This window comes from Conger conger, chromosome 13, assembly GCF_963514075.1.
Source record: "Conger conger chromosome 13, fConCon1.1, whole genome shotgun sequence".
Classification (NCBI taxonomy): domain Eukaryota; kingdom Metazoa; phylum Chordata; class Actinopteri; order Anguilliformes; family Congridae; genus Conger; species Conger conger.
In genome coordinates this window covers 42,143,062-42,164,307 of record NC_083772.1, presented here as the reverse complement: position 1 = coordinate 42,164,307, position 21,246 = coordinate 42,143,062, and the positions used below count along the sequence as shown (strand labels likewise).

The window sequence follows — 21,246 nt, the reverse complement described above, 5'->3', positions numbered from 1 at the left end:
CTGAGATCAGAAGGAAGGTCAGAACCAGAAGAACTGTGGCAAGTTCTCCAACATGCTTAGAACAATCTCCCTGCTGATTGTCTTAGCCAACGCTGTCCTGCAGTTCTATATCTCAGAGAAGTGATGTAGTTTTAACGGCGAAGGCTGGTCACAAAAAATATTGATCTAATTTTGTTTTTAACTATTCTGCCAAATTATTAAAATTTTATGAATAATGTATGGTACATTCATTTAGGACCTTTCATTGAATTATTTTTTAAATAATCTTATCTCTACAGAATGTTATAAAAGTGCCAAAGACTTTTGCACAGAACTGTAAATTATTGGGCTTTTTAAGAAATGAGGAGCCGAAGTTGGTCTAAAATCCAGAAACAGATACGGCCCACCTTGCCCATCCCTGCATTAGACTAAATGCTGAACAACATTTCATGGACTATGACTTGAAAAATGCCCATATACCTGGAGACTTTGTGTGTGATGTCTGCACTGGGAGAAAGCGCAAAGCCGTCAAGTCCTGTCCAGTGCAGAACGACCTTCACTCCCAGGCCTGTTCTGAGCAGAAACACTATGCTGGCTGAAGTTGTTGAGAAACTTAAGAAGACAGGTCTCCAAGCTGCTCCTTCTGCTCTCTGTTACGCTGGACCTGGAGACGTGGTGTGTGATGTCTGCACTGGGAGAAAGTGCAAAGCCGTCAAGTCCTGTCTGGTTTGTTTAGCATCTTACTGTGAAACTCACCTCAAACTTCACAATGAGCTCAACCCAGGAAACACACATAATATCATCAATGCTACTGGACATCTGCAGGACAATATTTGCCCTCAACATAAAAAACTGTTGGAGATTTACTGTCGTACCGATCAGCAGTGCATCTGTCTGCTGTGTGATCGATGAACACAAAGGCCATGATAGTGTCTCAGCTGTAGTAGAAAGGACTGAGAAACAGGTAAGAACTGGATCTCTTACAGCAGCTCTGATACTGGATATAATGGGAGAGGTACTGAGTAAATTGGGAACAGTGGGATTGTTGTCTTTTGAAAAGTTACTGAATATGTAACAAAAATCAAGTGCACTGTATTATCTGCAATTTCTGTTTCATAAGATTTATTTGGTTAAATCTAACATACAGCACAGTTACAGTGCAGTCGGCAAGTATCTGGACACTCGTACAATTCATATTTTAATAGTTGTAACTTATTTGAATCTAGTTGTACATTTTGATAGAGGTTGATTGAAAAGGGTTGCTCTGCCTAGCAATGAATGAAGTGGTTGAATTGATATGTGATACCTTTGTAAATAATTCTAACATTAAATCCACTAAATATATTTTACATTGATAGTGAAATCTTTTAATTGTTCATGCATTTGTGTTCAGTATTCAGAGTGCTGAAGTTGACCATTAAACAAAGGTATTTTGGCTGTTAGGACTGCTGGATTGAGGAATCTCACATTTTCACATAGTTCTCATTTCCTCAACAAAGTTGACAATGATAAAGTAGGAAATTAAGTCAAGTCAGCTCTCTGTGACAGCTCTGTTCACACCCATCAGCCCCCTATTTTCTCCCTGAATGGGAATCAACATATTTGCAGCTGCGAATTCACAGTTTGCTTTATCTATAAGCCCTTCTACACACTGACCTGCAGGTGGCATTATATTACTGCATATCATTCAAGATCGCATAAATATTGAAACTATCAATCACAATCACTTTTATTATTATTTTACAGTGAAAAACTTCTTCTACCTTACTTGCATGTTAAACAATTTAGTGCCTATTCTTTGTTTTTTGTTTTAACCATGATGCCATTATTTAACAGTTGTGAACGCAATATACAATGATGTGAGAAATCAATCTATCCACAGAAGCAGCTGGGGGCGACACAGACTAAATTCCAGCAGAGACTCCAGGAGAGAGATAAGGAGCTGCAGGATCTGAGACAGGCTGTGCAGTCACTCAAGGTGGGTACTGACCAGAGGAGAAGACAACAGCTGGCTGCTGGAAGAGCCATTTCAGGGCTCAGTCAGGGCTCTCCTCCAGTCAGCCAGTGAGGAGCCCAGTGTTGGGCCACTTTCCAGCCCTGTGGGGCTCAATCCCACAGAGCCACACTGTAGGAAACAGGCTGTCTGGGGACCTATTAAGAGCTGAGTGAAATGCCTAATTAAAATGTACAGCCCTCCTCTCTCTCTGTCTCCTAACAGCGCTCTGCACAGACAGCAGTGGAGGACAGCGAGAGGATCTTTACTGAGATGATCCGCTCTATTGAGAGAAGGTGCTCTGAGGTGAAAGAGCTGATCAGAGATCAGGAGAAGGCTGAAGTGAGTCGGGCTGAAGGACTCCTGGAGCGACTGGAGCAGGAGATTGCTGAGCTGAGGAGGAGAGACGCTGAGCTGGAGCAGCTTTCACACACAGAGGATCACATCCATTTCCTCCAGGTACCATCACTGGCTCTCTGACAGTCTGCACTGTGTGCACTGTACATACCTGGTGATGTGTGTTCCTACTTTCCAAAGATCTGTTCCAGGCATCGACAAAGGAATCTGTATGAACTCTGTTCTCTGTCTGTATGTCTGTCTGTCTGTATGTCTATTCCACAGAGTTGTCAGTCTCTCTGTGTCTCCCCTGAACCTGGAGACTTACCCAGCATCACTGGCAGTCCACACGTCTCTTTTGAGGCTGTGAGGAAATCTGTCTCTGGACTGAAAGATCGATTTGAGGACGTCTGCAAGGTGGAACTGGCCAACATTGCTGAGTCAGGTTGTTAAACATTTAAAGAGAAAAATCTTTTTTTCCGGTCTGTATTCTACACAAAAGTAATTGTCAGTTACGCTGTCAGCACTCGGTAATATTTGAAATCCATCTCAGTCTAAACATTATCCTCCATCCTCTTCATCATTCTTCATTTCTGTGCTTTTCTCCCACTCTGTCTCTGCAGTGAAAGAAGCCCATACTGTAGAGCCCAGGACCAGAGAGGATTTCTTACAGTGTGAGTGCTCACTCTCAGCTGAGACACACACTCACACACACACACACACACACACATACACACACACACTCACACACTCACACACGCACACACATACACACACACACACACACACACACACATGAATACATACATACACACACACGCTCACACACATACACACACATGAACACACTCACACACACGCATACACACATATGCTCACACAAGCACATATGAATACATACATACACACACACACGCTCACACACACACACACATACACACACATGCTCACACCCACATATGCTCACACAAGCACATATGAATACATACATACACACACACACGCTCACACACACACACATACACACACATGAACACACACGCTCACACCCACACACCCATACACACACACATATGCTCACACAAGCACATATGAATACATACATACACACACACATGCTCACACACACACATATGAACACACACACACGTGCAGACGCATACTCACACACACACACCCGTACTCATACACGCTCATGCTCATGCAAGCAGGCAAGCACACACACACACACACACACACACACACACACACACACACACACACACACACACACACACACAGAAGCACAAATTACATTATATTATTAGCATTTGGCAGACGCTCCTATCCAGAGCGACGTACAGTTGATTAGACTAAGCAGGAGACAATCCTCCCCTGGGGCAGTGCAGGGTTAAGGGCCTTGCTCAAGGGCCCAACGGCTGTGCGGATCTTATTGTGGCTACACCGGGATTAGAACCACCAACCTTACGTGTCCCAGTCATTTACCTTAACCACTACGCTACAGGCCGCCTACACACACTCACACACTCACACATACTCACATACACATACACATACACACACACACGCACACACACACGCACACGCACACGCTCATGCACACACATATACATACACACACACACATACAGGTGAAACTCGAAAAATTAGAATATCATGCAAAAGCTCATTTATTTCAGTAATTCAACTAAAAAGGTGAAACTAATATATCATATAGACTCATTACATGCAAAGTGAGATATTCAAAGCCTTTATTTCTTATATTTTTGATGATTATGGCTTAAAGCTTATGAAAACCCCAAATTCAAAATCTCAGAAAATTAGAATATTGTGGAAAGGTTCAATATTGTAGGCTCAAAGTGTCACACGCTAATCAGCGAATTAATCCAAAACACCTGCAAAAGGTTCCTGAGCCTTTAAATAGTCTCTCAGTATAATTCAGTAGAATTCACAATCATGGGGAAGACTGCTGACCTGACTGTTGTGCAGAAAACCATCATCGACACCCTCCACAAGGAGGGAAAGCCTCAAAAGGTAATTGCAAGAGAAGTTGGATGCTCTCAAAGTGCTATATCAAAGCACATTAATAGAAAGTTAAGTGGAGGGAAAAAGTGTGGAAGAAAAAGGTGCACAAGCAGCAGGGATGACCGCATCCTGGAGAGGATTGTCAGGAAAAGGCCATTCAAAAGTGTGGGAGAGCTTCACAAGGAGTGGACTGGGGCTGGAGTTGATGCATCAAGAGCCACCACACACAGACGGATCCTGGACATGGGCTTCATATGTCGTATTCCTCTTGTGAAGCCGCTCCTGAATAACAAACAACGCCAGAAGCGTCTGTTGCTCAGTGGTCCAAAGTCCTCTTCTCTGATGAGAGCAAATTTTGCATCTCATTTGGAAACCAAGGTCCCAGAGTCTGGAGGAAGAATCCAAGATGCTTAAAGTCCAGTGTGAAGTTTCCACAGTCAGTGTTGATTTGGGGAGCCATGTCATCTGCTGGTGTTGGCCCACTGTGCTTTATTAAGTCCAGGGTCAACGCAACCGTCTACCAGGGAATTTTAGGAAATTTCATGGTTCCTTCAGCAGACAAGCTTTATGGAGACGGTGACTTTATTTTCCAGCAGGACTTAGCACCTGCCCACACTGCCAAAAGTACCAAAACCTGGTTCAATGACTGTGGGATTACTGTGCTTGATTGGCCAGCAAACTCACCTGACCTGAACCCCATAGAGAATCTATGGGGCATTGCCAAGAGAAAGATGAGAGACATGAGACCGAACAATGCAGAAGAGCTGAAGGCTGCTATTGAAGCATCCTGGTCTTCCATAACACCTCAGCAGTGCCACAGGCTGATCACATCCATGCCACTCCTCATTGAGGCAGTAATTTGTGCAAAAGGGGCCCAAACCAAGTACTGAGTACATATGCATGATTATACTTTTCAGAGGGCCAACATTTCTGTATTTAAAATCCTTTTTTGATTGATTTCATGTAATATTCTAATTTTCTGAGATTTTGAATTTGAGGTTTTCATAAGCTGTAAGCCATAATCATCAAAGTTATTATTATATTATTATATTATACTATATATAGTTAATTAGTTTCACCTTTAAAGTTGAGTTATTGAAATAAATGAACTTTTGCACGATATTCTAATTTTTCGAGTTTCACCTGTACTCACACGTGCACACTTACACACACACACATGCTCATGCAAGCACACACTCACACATACACACACAGACACACATGTACACGCACACATTCTCTTTAGAAAGAAAGATTGTATTTTCATATTACTCTAAAATATTAATACAAAAATAGAAAATTACAAAAATTACACAAATATTGTTGAGGTCTCCTACTCAATCATTTTGTTTCTGTTTCTATGGAAACATTCAAAAATACACATGCAAACAAATGTACGTAAAAATTTAAGAATGAATTGTAGAATGAATTACGCCCAGACATTAGATGGACTTGTCCTCATATTAAATCTTAACCGTCTCCTCCATCAGATTCCTGTCAGCTCACATTGGACCCCAACACAGTGAATAAATGCCTCCATCTGTCTGAGGGGAACAGAGAGGTGACCTATGTGAATGGGATCCAGTCATATCCTGATCATCCAGAGAGATTTGAGGGAAAAGCCCAAGTGCTGTGCAGAGAGGGTGTGTCTGGATGCTGTTACTGGGAGGCTGAGTGGAGTGGGAGTGGTCAGGTTGGTATAGCAGTGTCATATAAACAGATCAGCAGGAAAGGAAATGGTCTGGACTGTGCACTGGGATTTAATGACAAGTCCTGGAGACTGGCCTGCTCTCCCTCCAGATACTCTTTCTGGCACAATAAAAAGGACACTGAAATCCCTTTTCCACCCTCCTCCAGAATTGGAGTGTACCTGGATCACAGGGCAGGAACTCTGTCCTTCTACAGTGTCTCTGACACCATGACCCTCCTGCACAGAGTCCAGACCACATTCACTCAGCCCCTCTATCCTGGGTTTTGGTTTTCTCGTGGATCCTCTGTAAAACTGTGTGATCTGGTATGAGGGGGAGAAATTCATATTCAGCAGTCATCAAATCAAAAAGGGAAATTCATACCAATACCATAAAAATAATGTAACAGAAATGTAATTTTATCATTCAAATTCATGAACTAAATAAAATGTAAGATCTTATATTCTTTCAGAAACATTAATTCTTTATCACAATGTTAAAAACAGAAGCAGACATTCTTAGGAGTTTTCATGACCTGAATTTGTGACATGAAGAATTGATTAATTCTATTAATTTTGTCTCTTTCTTCTGTGAATTTCTTTGATGATAGTTAGAATAGCACTGACTGGAGTTTTGCTTTATTTCTTTGATGTTTGCATTACATTACATTACATTATTCGCATTTCGCAGAAACTCTTGTGCAAAGCGACGTACAGTTGACTAGAATATGCAGGAGACAATCCTCCCCTGGAGCAATGCAGGGTTAAGGGCCTTGCTCAAGGGCCCAACGGCTGTGCGGATCTTATTGTGGCTACACTGGGATTCGAACCACCAACCTTGCCTGTCCCAGTCATGCACCTTAACCACTACGCTTACAGGCCACCGTTTGCTGTGGAATGATGAATTTTTAGGTACAGAACATAACATTGCACTGAAGTGAAAACTGTTTTTTAATCCGCTTCAACATAACTATTTCCTTTTTGATCAGGATTGTACTAAGACTCTTTTTAACTCAAACTGTGCAGTTGTGCATTACATTCATTTATGAAATAAAAATCTTACAATCAGTGGCATGCTCTAAGATGGATGGTTATGTTCTCAGACATGTGAAGATAAAATGATTGATAATCCCTGAAATATAAAGGCTACATGAGCAACACACACACAATGTGGGAGTGTGCCTTCTACTAAAAGCAGTCCTTTTTGTATGATTTGTCCTCCTGAATAACTGACAAATCATTTTCTTGCAAGCACACCTTTTGAGATATCGGTGGTGTGTTGGTGTGTTTTAGATGTTGTTGCTGGGTTGTCCAGAAAACCTTCAGTCCTAGAGGGCCAGTGTGTATGCAGGATTAACTCCAGTCCTGGAGGGCGGGTGTGTATACAGGATGAACTCCAGTCCTGGTGAGCCGGTGTTCCATGTTGTTGTTATGTTGTTGCAGGTGGATACACATCCTTACTCCTGCTCTTACCACTATGTAAAATCAATCATCAGTCATATTACCACCAGCTCAAACATGCGTGTCAAAAAAGGTTGAAAATCCCTGCGACAAAAGATGGTGATGCAATATTACATTCAAGGATAATGTGGTAAAATTGATCCTGTTCCAAACTAATTGGTGTCAATCGATTTATTTATCCTTAAACATTCATGATCTAATCATGGAATGTTACAAGTAATCTGTTTCCATAAAACTATGCTTGAGGAGTAATGTTACAGTTACTTATTATTTTGAGTAGTTGGATACATTGGAAGTTAAATGCATTGTAATGAATGAAAATAAAGTATTTTCAAATGTAATGTGTGTCTTTCATTTTGAAATGCTTATACTTTTATAGTTTTTTTACAATCATTTTCACACTTGTCTCAATACCATGTCCACTTTTTCAAAACACTTAACACATTCACCATATCATTAGACTATGTGAACTAAACTGTGGATATTTTTGCATTGCTTTCATACTAAAGGCATTCAATCACCACTTCATCCAAAATTAATGAATACCTCTCTCAGTCAGTGTTCACTACCAGCAAAAGTTTGTACAAATACAGCAAATTTTGCAGACATTTAGATACTTTGTTCAAAACAGTTAACTTTCAGTTCAAAACCCAATAAAATTCTGATCATTGTGGAAGGAAATATGTTGCATTTTGGCAGATAAATGAAACTATATGCTTGAAATACGTAAGACAGATCATTCTTATTTGAGCAGAAAGTATATTCAGTTTATTCAATTTGTTTGGTTTGCAGTCTTGCAAACCAAATCTTACCATCTATACAAAAGTGATCATACTTGCATTGAAATGTGCATGTATATAGGGTAAATGTAGTTGCAGCTATTACTGCTGTATATGTACTGTTGAAACACCTGGCTGTCATTTCAGTGAACAACCTACCCAGGTGTTTGTTGTTTGTGCCCCGTTACCACATATACAAAGTAGCCACCTTTGGATTGGCATTTGCATTCTTTAGCCTTGGTGGGGAAAATGGATGCAGCCAGAGGTAGAGGAAGAAGACGTGGAAGAGCAAGAACAGTTGTGTCTGATGAAATCAGAGCCACAGTCATTGATCATGTGATAAATCATGGTCTGTCCCTGAGGGAAGCAGGTTGAGGGTTCAACCAAACTTGCCTAGATCCACAGTGGCTTCAATAGTGAGGATTTTCAGGCAAACCAACAGGTACTATACAGTATTTACAGCATTCTGTCTGAAGGAGTTCAATTGATGTGTATATTACAGCAGTACTGTGATTTGAGAAGTCTCCAGAAAAAGCAGATGTATCAGTGCACATTTGTCCTTGACTCACTACAGGACCCAGCGGTTACCTCACACAGTCACACAGGGGGAAGGGGAATAATGTTTATACCTCAACAGGAGGATACAATAGTTGGGATGGTCATTGTCAACAACAGCATCAGGCTAAGAGAAATACGCAACAACATAATCGCAGACAAGAACATATTTCCAAACATTGACAGTGTAAGCACTACAACCATTTCAAGAGTGCTACAGAAACATCAGATCATGATGAAACAGTTGTACACTGTCCCCTTTGACAGGAACTCTGAGGGTGTCAAGGAACTCAGGTACCGATATGAAGTTTATGAAGGTATATGTGAAGGTTTAGGACCACCACCCACATGAACAGATGTCAGTTCTAGATGCAATGGCTGCTGGGTGTATGGACATAACAGTGGAACACATCCAGGGCTGGATAAGGCACGCAAAAAGATGTTTTCCTCGGTGTATAGCAAGAGATAACATTCGGAGTGATGTTGATGAAAATCTATAGCCAAATGCAGAGGACAGGATGGATGGGCCAGGCCAACAGTAGACTTCTGATACTGATAGGCAGACAATATATGTGCAAATTACTGTATATAGTGGAAATATTGCTATTTGGTATGTATTTGTTATTGATTGTCATGTATTTTGAGTAATTGATTATATTGTATTTTTCTTTTCTGAATTACAGCATATTGCACTGTGAGAACAAATGTCAAAATACTGTAAACCCTCTGAAGAATACTGTTGCTTTTGTGATTTGTTTCTTTATTATATATTGTTTTACATTACACAGTAAAAATTGTTATTCTGGGTTTCCAAAAAACATTCATTAATTTACAGTTTACTGTAAATTTTCCACACTCAGTCATGACATCTATTATGAGAGGCAAACCAACAGATCAAAAGTTTCTTTAGCTGCTTGGCTTGAAATATTTGTGGATGCAAAAATAGAGGAAAGGGAAACACATAATATATGTATTTAGCAATGCTCCAAGTTGTTTGTGTTTTGCAGTTCATTGAACATTGAGTGACAAAGTAGTCTTATGGGAGAAAGCATATGCTATAGTTATGGCAGCATGAGTCACTTTTGGGTGAAATATTAAGTGTTTTGGTGGTTGAAGTGCATTTTGCACCAAAGGTTAACTGATGTGCTCAAGTGCGTGTTTCAAAAGCACACTGTGTGAAGAGTTTTGAAAAAGTGGACATGGTATTGAGACAAGTGTGAAAACGATTGTAAAAAACTGTAACTGTTCATGTATTTGTGTTCAGTATTCAGAGTGCTGAAGTTGAACATAGCTGTTAGGACTGCTGGATTCGGGAAAATAACATATTTTACAGAGTTCTTAATTCCTCAACAAAGTCGACAATGATAAACTGGAAATTAAGTCAAGTCAGCTCTCTGTGACAGCTCTGTTCAAACCCCTCAGCACCCTATTTTCTCCCTGAATGGGAATCAACATGTTTGGAGCCGCAACTTCACACAGTTGCTTTATCTAGAAGCGCTTCTACACACTGAACTGCAGGTGGCAGTATATTTACTGTGTATCGTTCAATAAATAGAATAATTATTGAAACTAGGGTTTCTATCACTTTCATAATAATTTTGCAGTGATAGACTTCTGTTACCTTACTTACATGCCAAAAAATGTACTGCTTATTTTTGTTTTTTTATTTTAAACATGATGCTATTATTTAACAATTGTGAACGCAATGTAGTATTAACTGCAGTTCTGGAGGGCCGGTGTGTATGCAGGACTAACTATAGTTCTGGAGGGCTGGTGTGTATGCAGGATTAACTGCAGTTCTGGAGGGCCGGTGTGTATGCAGGACTAACTGCAGTTCTGGAGGGCTGGTGTGTATGCAGGATTAACTGCAGTTCTGGAGGGCTGGTGTGTATGCAGGATTAACTGCAGTTCTGGAGGGCCGGTGTGTATGTAGGATTTTTTTACCCAGCAACACCACCAGTTACCCAGGCTCAGCTTGCTCAATTCGCCCTCTGAACCTGAACCACTTCACTCGTGAATTAGACCACAATGAAATGCTACAAAACTAAAACATTCATCAGCTGCTGTTTATATCATGAAAGGTGGCTATGAATGGCAGGCAGCTGGTGAGCCCCGCTGGGCAAACGCAAGCGTGCATGTGTCCTGTTCTGCCCAGTCCACACTGGGGTAATTGATGCTGTGCCTTCTCCTCTCCACAGTGCGGCCCTGTTCCCCTGACCGGAGGATACAGAACCCCACAGCGTTCGACCATGGCGGTTCCAGACGGCAGGACAGAGGAGGATTCCCTGCCTGGGGTTTCCTGCTGTTTACTTTTTCATTTTGGGACATAGACTCGTGTGCCACCCTTACATTTTTGTTTGTGTGTGAGTGTGTGAGTGTGTGGACTCCCCTCTCCCCGGTGCGTTGATCCCCCTGGGGTGGTGGAGTGTGGGCAGGCTCAGGAGAGGGTCTGATTGTGAGCACAGAGAGGAGTGAGTGTGGAGCACGGGGGGTACTGACCAGTGTGTGGTAGTGGGTTGAGGTGCAGTGTGTGGTAGTGTGTTGAGGTGCAGTGTGTGGTAGTGTGTTCAGGTGCAGTGTGTGGTGGTGGGTTGAGGTGCAGTGTGTGGTAGTGGGTTGGGGTGCTGTGTGTGGTAGTGGGTTGAGGTGCAGTGTGTGGTAATGTGTGCATGTATGAACTGTTTTTATTTAAAATTGTGATAAAGACTCAGCTTACTTTATCCCTGTGTCCTGGTTGTTTGTGGGGGCTTGATTCTGGTCCCTGTGGAGGGGGGTAGCAGGGGAAGCTAGCGTGACACCTGACCCCCCAACATAGAGTACTGTGCAGAAGTCTTAGGCACCCTAGACTTTATTATGTATATCTTTATTTCATATTTTTTTGTGTGTGTTAGTATAAAAGAACACATTTGAGATCTCCGAATATTCATTTTCCAAAAGATTTAATTTTACAGAGACATTTTTTTGTATTTCATTTTATAGCATATTAATGTAAGCAATTTACTAGTTTTTACATTAAAACTTGATCAAGGCTGTCAGAGATCAGAAGCAAGGTCAGAACCAAAGTCTGAAGATGAACCGTGGCAAGTTTTCCAACATGGTTGGAACAACCTCCTTGCTGATTGTCTTAGCCAACGCTGTCCTGCAGTTCTATATCTCAGAGAAGTGATGCAGTTTCAACAGCAAAGGCTGGTCACAAAAAATATTGATTTCATTCGGTTTTTAACTATTCTGCCAAATTATAAAAATGTGATGAAAGCTGTATAGTATGTTAATTTAGGACCTTTCATTGAATTATTTTTTAAATAATCTTATCTGTACAAAATGTTATACAGGTGACTTTTGCACAGTACTATACATTATTGGGCCAATTAAGTAATGAAGAGCCAAAGTTGGTCTAAAATCCACAAACAGATACGGGCCTCCTCACCCATCCCTGCATTAGACTAAAAGCTGAACAACATTTCAGGGACTTTGACTTGAAAAATGGCCATATAACTCAGCTGTGGATACATTGCTTGGTCAGTGACCAAACACTCATCACCCTGTCACATGCAGGCCTGTGTTTGTGTGATATTTATGAGTAAATCTCTAGTCTGCTCTTGCTCTTCAGCCTGGCCTCCCTCCAGCTCCACACCTCCTGCAACTGTGAGCAGAACCAGGAAGTTACTCCCACTCTCTCTGTGACGCAATTTATGAGAAACAAAACAAGAGGGTCAGTCAGTGTGAGTGTCAGTCAGTGTGAGCAGTGAAATGGCTAAAGGTGGAATTTTACTGGATCAGGACCAGTTCAGCTGTGCGATCTGTCTGGATCTGCTGAAAGATCCAGTGACGATTCGCTGTGGACAGAGTTACTGTAGGGGCTGTATTAAGGGCTGCTGGAATCAAGATGATCATACTGGTGTCTACAGCTGTCCCCAGTGCAGAACGACCTTCACTCCCAGGCCTGTTCTGAGCAGAAAGGCTATGCTGGCTGAAGTCGTGGAGAAACTGAAGAAGACAGGTCTCCAAGCTGCTCCTTTTGCTCTCTGTTACGCTGGACCGGGAGACGTGGCGTGTAATGTCTGCACTGGGAGAAAGCGCAAAGCCGTCAAGTCCTGTCTGGTTTGTCTGGCCTCTTACTGTGAAACTCACCTCAAACTTCACAATGAGCTCAACCCAGGAAACACACATAATATCATCAATGCTACTGGACATCTGCAGGACAATATTTGCCCTCAACATAAAAAACTGTTGGAGATTTACTGTCGTACCGATCAGCAGTGCATCTGTCTGCTGTGTGTATTCGACGTACACAGAGGCCATGATAGTGTTTCAGCTGAAGTAGAAAGGACTGAGAAACAGGTAAGAACTGGATCTCTTATGGCAGCTCTGATACTGGATATAATGGGAGAGGAACTGAGTAAATTGGGAACAGTGGGATTGTTGTTAGTTTTAAAAGTTACTGAAGTAACATTTATATTATGTAACAAAAACCAAGTACACATTATGAAAACATTATGTTACCTGCAAGTTCTGTTTCAAGTGATTTATTTGGTAAAATCTAACATAAAGTACAGTTACAGTGCAGTCCGCAAGTATCTGGACACTCGTACAATTCATATTTTAATAGTTGTAACTTATTTGAATCTAGTTGTACATTTAGATAGAGGTTGATTGAAAAGGGTTGCCCTGCCTAGCAATGAATTAAGTGGTTGAATTGATATTTCATACCTTTGTAAATAATTATCATGTTAAATCCACTAAATTGTACATTCATAGTGAAATCTTTTAACTGTTCAGGCATTTGTGTTCAGTATTCAGAGTGCTGAAGTTAAACATTAAACAAAGGTATTTTGGCTGTTAGAACTGCTGGATTGAGGAATCTTACATTTTTCACATAGTTCTCATTTTCCTTGATAAAGTAGGAAATTAAGGCAAGTCAACTCTTTGACAGCTCTGTTCACACCCCTCAGCCCACTATTTTCTCCCTGAATGGGAATCAACATGTTTGGAGCCGCGACTTCACACAGTTGCTTTATCTATAAGCCCTTCTACACACTGACCTGCAGGTGGCAATATAATACTGCGTATCATTCAAGATCGCATAAATATTGAAACTATGCTTTGAATCACTTTCATTATTATTTTACAGTGAAAAACTTCTTCTACCTTACTTGCATGTCAAACAATTCAGTGCCTATTTTTAGTTTTTAGTTTTAAACATGATGCCCTTATTTAACAGTTGTGAATGCAGTATGCAATGATGTGAGAAATCAATCTATCCACAGAAGCAGCTGGGGGCGACACAGAATAAATTCCAGCAGAGACTCCAGGAGAGAGAGAAGGACCTGCAGGATCTGAGACAGGCTGTGCAGTCACTCAAGGTGGGTACTGACCAGAGGAGAAGACAAAAGCTGGCTGCTGGAAGAGCCATTTCAGGGCTCAGTCAGGGCTCTACTCCAGTCAGCCAGTGAGGAGCCCAGTGTTGGGCCACTTTCCAGCCCTGTGGGGCTCAATCCCACAGAGCCACACTGTGGGAAACAGGCTGTCTGAGGTCCCACTAATAGCTGAGTGATAGGCCTAATTAAAATGTACAGCCCTCCTCTCTCTGTGTCTCCTAACAGCGCTCTGCACAGACAGCAGTGGAGGACAGTGAGAGGACCTTTACTGAGATGATCCGCTCCATTGAGAGAAGGTGCTCTGAGGTGAAAGAGCTGATCAGAGATCAGGAGAAGGCTGAATGAGTCGGGCTGAAGGACTCCTGGAGCGACTGGATCAGGAGATTGCTGAGCTGAGGAGGAGAGACGCTGAGCTGGAGCAGCTTTCACACACGGAGGATCACATCCATTTCCTCCAGGTACCATCACTGGCTCTCTGACAGTCTGCACTGTGTACCCTGTGCACACATGGTGATGTGTGTTCCTACCAGGATCTGGAACTGATCTGTGCAATCTGTATGAACTCTGTTCTCTGTCTGTATGTCTGTCTGTATGTTGATTCCACAGAGCTGTCAGTCTGTGTCCCTCCTGAACTTGGAGACATCTGCAAGGTGGAACTGGCCAACATTTCTGAATCAGGTTGTTAAACATTTAAGGAGAATAATCTTTTTTTCCAGTTTGTATTCCACACAAAAGCTATTGTCATTTATGCTGTTAGCACTCGGTCATGCTTGAAATCCATCTCAGTCTAAACATTATCCTTCATCCTCTTCATCATTCTTCATTTCTGTGCTTTTCTCCCACTCTGTCTCTGCAGTGAAAGAAGCCCATACTGCAGAGCCCAGGACCAGAGAGGATTTCTTACAGTGTGAGTGCTCACTCTCAGCTGAGACACACACTCACACACACACACACGCACTCAAACACACACTCACTCACACACATACTCACACACACACACTCACACACAGACACAAACACACACACTCAGACACACACACACACTCAGACACACACACACACACACACACACACACACACATACTCACACACACACCTACACACACATTCACACATATACTCACACACATTCTCACAAGTGCACACATACATACACACACACAGACATGCTCACGCAAGCGCACACACACACACACATGCTCATGCAAGCACACACACACACACACACACACAGACACATACACACACACATGTACATGCACACATTCTCTTTCAAAAGAAAGATTGTATTTTCATATTACTCCAAAATAAAAATACAAAAATAGAAATTTACAAAAATTGCAAAAATATCGTTAAGGTCTCCTGCTTGTGTTTCCATGGAAACATTCAAAAACACCCATGCAAACAAACATATGGAAAAAATTTTAATCACGCTGTATAGCGTTATAGAATGAATTACACACAGACATTAGATGGACTTGTCCTCATATTAAATCTTAACCTCCTCCTCCATCAGATTCCTGTCACACTGGACCCCAACACAGCGAATAAATGCCTCCATCTGTCTGAGGGGAACAGAGAGGTGACCCGTATGAAAGAGAGCCAGTCATATCCTAATCATCCAGAGAGATTTGAGGGGAGAACCCAAGTGCTGTGCAGAGAGGGTGTGTCTGGATGCTGTTATTGGGAGGCTGAGTGGAGTGGGGGTAATACAGTGTCAATAGCAGTGTCATATAAACACATTAGCAGGAAAGGAAATAGTGATGACTGTGCACTGGGATTTATTGACAAGTCCTGGACACTGGCCTGCTCTCCCTCCAGGTACTCTTTCTGGCACAATAACAAGCGCACTGAAATCCATGTTCCACCCTCCTCCAGAATCGGAGTGTACCTGGATCACAGGGCAGGGACTCTGTCCTTCTACAGTGTCTCTGACACCATGACCCTCCTGCACAGAGTCCAGACCACATTCACTCAGCCCCTCTATCCTGGGTTTGGGATTTATTCTCGAACCTCTTTAAAACTGTGTGATCTGGCATGAGGGGGAGAAATTCTTATTCAGCAGTCATCAAATCAAAAAGGGAAATTCATACCAATACCATAAAAATAATGTCACAGTAAATGTAATTTTACAATTGAAATTAATGAACTAAATAAAATGTAATGTATATTCTTTCAGAAAAATTGATTCTTTATCACAATGTTAAAAACAGAAGGAGACATTCTTTGGAGTTTTCATGACCTGAATTTGTAACATGAAGAATTGATTAATTCCATTTATTTCGCCTCTTTTTTCTGAAATTTCTTTGATATTAGTTAGCACTGACTGGAGTTTTGCCTTATTTGTGTGATTTTTGCTGTGGAATGATTAATTTAAACTGAAAACTGTTTTTTAATCTGCTTCAACAAAACTATTTCCTTTTTGATCAGGATTGTACTAAAGTGTGACTGACTCTTTTTAACTCAAACTGTGCAGTTGTGTATTACATTCATTTCTGAAATAAAAATCTTACAATCAGTGGCATGCTCTACGGTGGATGGTTATGTTCTCAGACATGTGAAGATAAAATGATTGATAATCCCTGAAATATAAAGGCTACATGAGCAACACACACACAATGCGGGAGTGTGCCTTCTACTAAAAGCACATGCTCCATGCACTCAGTTGTTTTTGACTTCAGTCCTTTAAATATTCTTACATGCACACCTTTTGAGATATCGGTGGTGTGCTGGTGCGTTTTAGATGTTGTTGCTTGGTTGTCCAGAAAACCTCCAGTACTGGAGGGCTGGTGTGTATGCAGGTTTAACTTCAGTCCTGGAGGGCGGTGTGTTCCATGTTGTTGTTATGTTGTTGCAGGTGGATACACATCCTTACTCCTGCTCTTACCACAATGTAAAATCAATCATCAGTCATTTGACCACCAGCTCAAACATGCGTGTCAAAAAAGGTTGAAAATCCCTGCGACAAAAGATGGTGATGCAATATTACATTCAATGATAATGTGGTAAAATCCTGTTCCAATAATTGGTGTCAATCGATTTATTTATCCTAAAACATTCATGATCTAAACATGGAATGTTGTGACAAGTAATCTGTTTCCATAAAACTTTGCTTTAGGAGTAATGTTACAGTTACTTATCATTTTGAGTAGTTGGATACATTGGTAGTTAGATGCATTGTAATGAATGAAAAGACAGTATTTTCAATTGTAAAGTGTGTATTTCATTTTGAAATGCTAATACTTTGAATGTTAAGTTGTGTCATTGTGAACAAGTGATTTGGTTCAGTGATCAAATCATTTTTGGTTTATGTATATTGTATCCATGCAACAGAAAAAAGTGTTTAGAGTTTTGAAGAATGTTCTGAAATTAGTGAAATCTTTTAACTGTTCATGTATTTGTGTTCAGTATTCAGAGTGCTGAAGTTGAACATTCAACGATGGTGTTTTAGCTGTTAGGACTGCTTGATTCGGGAATATAACATATTTTACATAGTTCTCATTTCCTCAACAAAGTCCACAATGATAAAGTAAGAAATTAAGGCAAGTCAGCTCTCTCTGACAGCTCTGTTCACACCCCTCAGCCCCCTATTTTCTCCCTGAATGGGAATCAACATGTTTGGAGCCGCGACTTCACACAGTTCCTTTATCTATAAACCCTTCTACACACTGACCTGCAGGTGGAATTATATGACTGCACATCATTCAAGATCGCTTAAATATTGAAACTATGCTTTCAATCACTTTCATTATTATTTTACAGTGAAAAACTTCTTCCACCTTACTTGCATGGCAAACAATTTAGTGCCTATTTTTTGTTTTTTGTTTTAAACCTAATACCATTATTTAACAATTGTGAACACAATGTAGGATTAACTGCAGTTCTGGAGGGCCAGTGTGTATGCAGGATTTTTTTACCCAGTTTACACCACCAGTTACCAAGGCTCATCGTTCTCAATAGCTAATTCGCCCTACAAACCAGAACCAGTTCACTCGTAAATTAGACCACAATGAAATGCTACAAAACAAAAACATTCATCAGCTGCTGTTTATATCACGAAACGTGGGTATAAATGGCAGGCAGCTGGTGAGCCCCACTGGGCAAACGCAAGCGTGAGTGTGTCCTGTTCTGCCCAGTCCACACTGGGGTAATTGGTGCTGTGCCTTCTCCTCTCCATAGTGCGGCCCTGTTCCCCTGACCGGAGGATACAGAACCCCACAGCGTTCAACCATGGCGGTTCCAGACGGCAGGAAAGAGGAGCATTCCCTGCCTGGGGTTTCTTTCTGTTTAGATTTTCTTTTTGGGATGTGAACCCGTGTGCCACCCTTGTATTTTTGTTTGTGTGCACGTGTGTGAGTGTGTGGACTCCTCTCTCCCCAGTGCGTTGATCCCCCTGGGGTGGTGGAGTGTGGGCAGGCTCAGGAGAGGGTCTGATTGTGAGCACAGAGTGGAGTGAGTGTGGAGCACGGGGGGTACTGAGTAGTGGGTTGAGGTGCAGTGTGTGGTAGTGGGTTGAGGTGTAGTGTGTGGTAGTGGGTTGAGGTGCAGTGTGGGGTAGTGGGTTGAGGTTCAGTGTGTGGTAGTGGGTTGAGGTTCAGTGTGTGGTAGTGGGTTGAGGTGTAGTGTGTGGTAGTGGGTTGAGGTGCAGTGTGGGGTGGTGGGTTGAGGTGCAGTGTGTTGTGGTGGGTTGAGGTACAGTGTGTGGGAGTGGGTTGAGGTGCAGTGTGTTGTGGTGGGTTGGGGTGCAGTGTGTGGTAGTGGGTTGAGATGCAGTGTGTGGTAGTGGGTTGAGGTGCACTGTGTGGTAATGTGTGCATGTATGAACCGTTTTTATTTAAAATTGTGAGAAAGACTCAGCTTACTTTATCCCTGTGTCCTGGTTGTTTGGGGGGGCTTGATTCTAGTCCCTGTGGAGGTGGATAGCAGGGGAAGCTAGCATGACTCCTGACCCCCCAACTTACAGTACTGTGCAGAAGTCTTAGGCACCCTAGACTCCATTGTGTATCTTTTTTTTTTTTTTTGTGTGTTAGTATAGACGAGTTTACGCGCCCAAACCTAGGGCGCTGCCATGTTTGTTTTTTGTGTGGGAGGTGGGTATTTAACTTCCGGTTCCCATCACTTTGTTGATAAAAAGCCAACCAAAGAAAACCCATTCCCTGAACTGTGGTTGGGATACGACCGCCCTCCCCAGAGAAAGAGACGCAAACTGGAGCGAACCACCGGCTGCCAGATTGAGCTTGAATCAGAGGGTAAATTAAATTGAGCTAGCTGGCTAGATTTGTGGTTAAGTCATGTTAGTTTTGTGTTGAGCTAGCTGGCTAGATTTGTGGTTAAGTCATGTTAGTCATGTTATTTTTGTGTTGAGCTAGCTGGCTAGATTTGTGGTTAAGTCATGTTAGTCATGTTATTTTTGTGTTGAGCTAGCTGGCTGGATTTGTGGTTAAGTCATGTTAGTTTTGTCATGTTAGTTTTGTGTTGAGCTAGCTGGCTAGTTTGGTGGTTAAGTCATGTTAGTCATGTTAGTTTTGTAACGTTGCCTGGTTTAATGCTGGTTACCTAGACAGTAGCTTCAACAGAGATGTTGTCTCTACTATCGTTACTACTAGCTACTATCGTTAGCCCAGCTGGCTGGCTATTGCCAGAAACCCTAGAGAATCAGAAACAACTCCAATGCCAGATAGCCTACTAGGAATTTGCTGTGGTCAGTTGGTGCATAACACTGCTGAATAGACAACGTTACTGTTGTCTATCCAGCAGTGTTATGCACCAACTGACCACAGCAAATTCCCAGTACGTGTAAAAACCTTCCTGCCAATTAACTTGATTCTGATATTCTGATTATGACCAACCTCATTGTGGCAGGCAGAGGGCGTTGTTAGCTGACTTAGATTAGACTGAGTGGGAATGAAGAAGTGGATATATGTTGCATGGCTGACGTGTCTCTTTGCTTCTGACTGACAGTAACTGACGGGCGGGAGCCGACGCGCGTCAGTGGACGGGGAGAACCGGGAAAGCAGCAGGAGAGGCAGGCAGAGAAACGGAGCGATCTGACTGAGACTGAAAAGCCCCGGGACTGTCTGCACGTTCAAAGACTCTTGTACTTAAATAAAATCTCCCATCAGTGTCCGACCAGAGCTGTCTGTGCCTTCTTCGGGGCTAATAATCCCCCTGTCACCCACACTTATACTAATCAATAACAGTATAGCCTAACGGTAGATAATTAGATTGTTAGCTACAGAAGTTGTAAAAATAAATAAATAAGACATAGCTAACTACCTTCCACAGGATCGCAGCTGCGTGGCTACATGATCGCCCTGGTCCAGCTACACAACTGCAGCCCGCAGTCTCCACGTCTCCTGCCTCCGTTACCACCACCCACGCATTGTGCCAGGAATTGTTGAGACACTGGCTGGGTTCGACATTTGCCTTCAAATACACAAAGCTGTCGTGTTTGTATGTTAGTACACAACCAACTTTGTTGCTGTGGAGATATTGGTAGGCTTCTGAGCTTTTTAGATTTTCCATAGCGTTGCCGTCTACCGCCATTGAGTCCACGAAGTAGGAACAAATCTTGCTGTATGTGATGTTGGGCCATTTAGACATATTATCCTCCCAAGTGTGTACTGTATACGGGTGTGGGATAGACACAGTCCCTTCCCTTGATAGAGAAGTAGGTGAATGTTCCCATTTCACTTGCATTTTAGTTATACAAACGTTATACAAAAATGAAAACACGGGGGTAACAACAACTTTCTCTCGGTAACTACACTACACTTGGAAGTGCAATACCCACCGAGGCCCGAATGCGGAAATACACCGGAAATGCTCCGGAAACTTGTCTATTAAAGAACACATTTGAGATTTCCAAATATTAATTTTCCAAAATATTTAATTCTACACAGACATTTTGGAATTTAATTTTAAAAAGTAGCATATTACTGTAAGCAATTTACTACTTTTTACATTAAAACTTGATCAAGGCTGTCTGAGATAAGAAGCAAGGTCAGAACCAAAGTCTGCAGAAGAACCGTGGCAAGTTCTCCAACATGCTTG

General features: G+C 41.9%; 1 long non-coding RNA gene and 2 pseudogenes across 1 annotated transcript; all 3 read left to right on the top strand.

Annotated features, from left to right (window-relative positions):
- The first annotated feature begins 447 nt into the window (after window positions 1–447).
- Window positions 448–6,935, top strand: LOC133107575 (tripartite motif-containing protein 16-like; annotated as a pseudogene).
- Window positions 6,936–12,565: 5,630 nt separating this feature from the next.
- LOC133107574 (E3 ubiquitin-protein ligase TRIM11-like) lies at window positions 12,566–16,234 on the top strand (annotated as a pseudogene).
- Window positions 16,235–19,233: 2,999 nt separating this feature from the next.
- Window positions 19,234–20,319, top strand: LOC133107200 (uncharacterized). The gene is made up of 2 exons (XR_009704575.1): window positions 19,234–19,442; window positions 20,155–20,319. It is a non-coding gene; the product is annotated as an uncharacterized LOC133107200 (long non-coding RNA).
- Window positions 20,320–21,246: the final 927 nt, after the last annotated feature.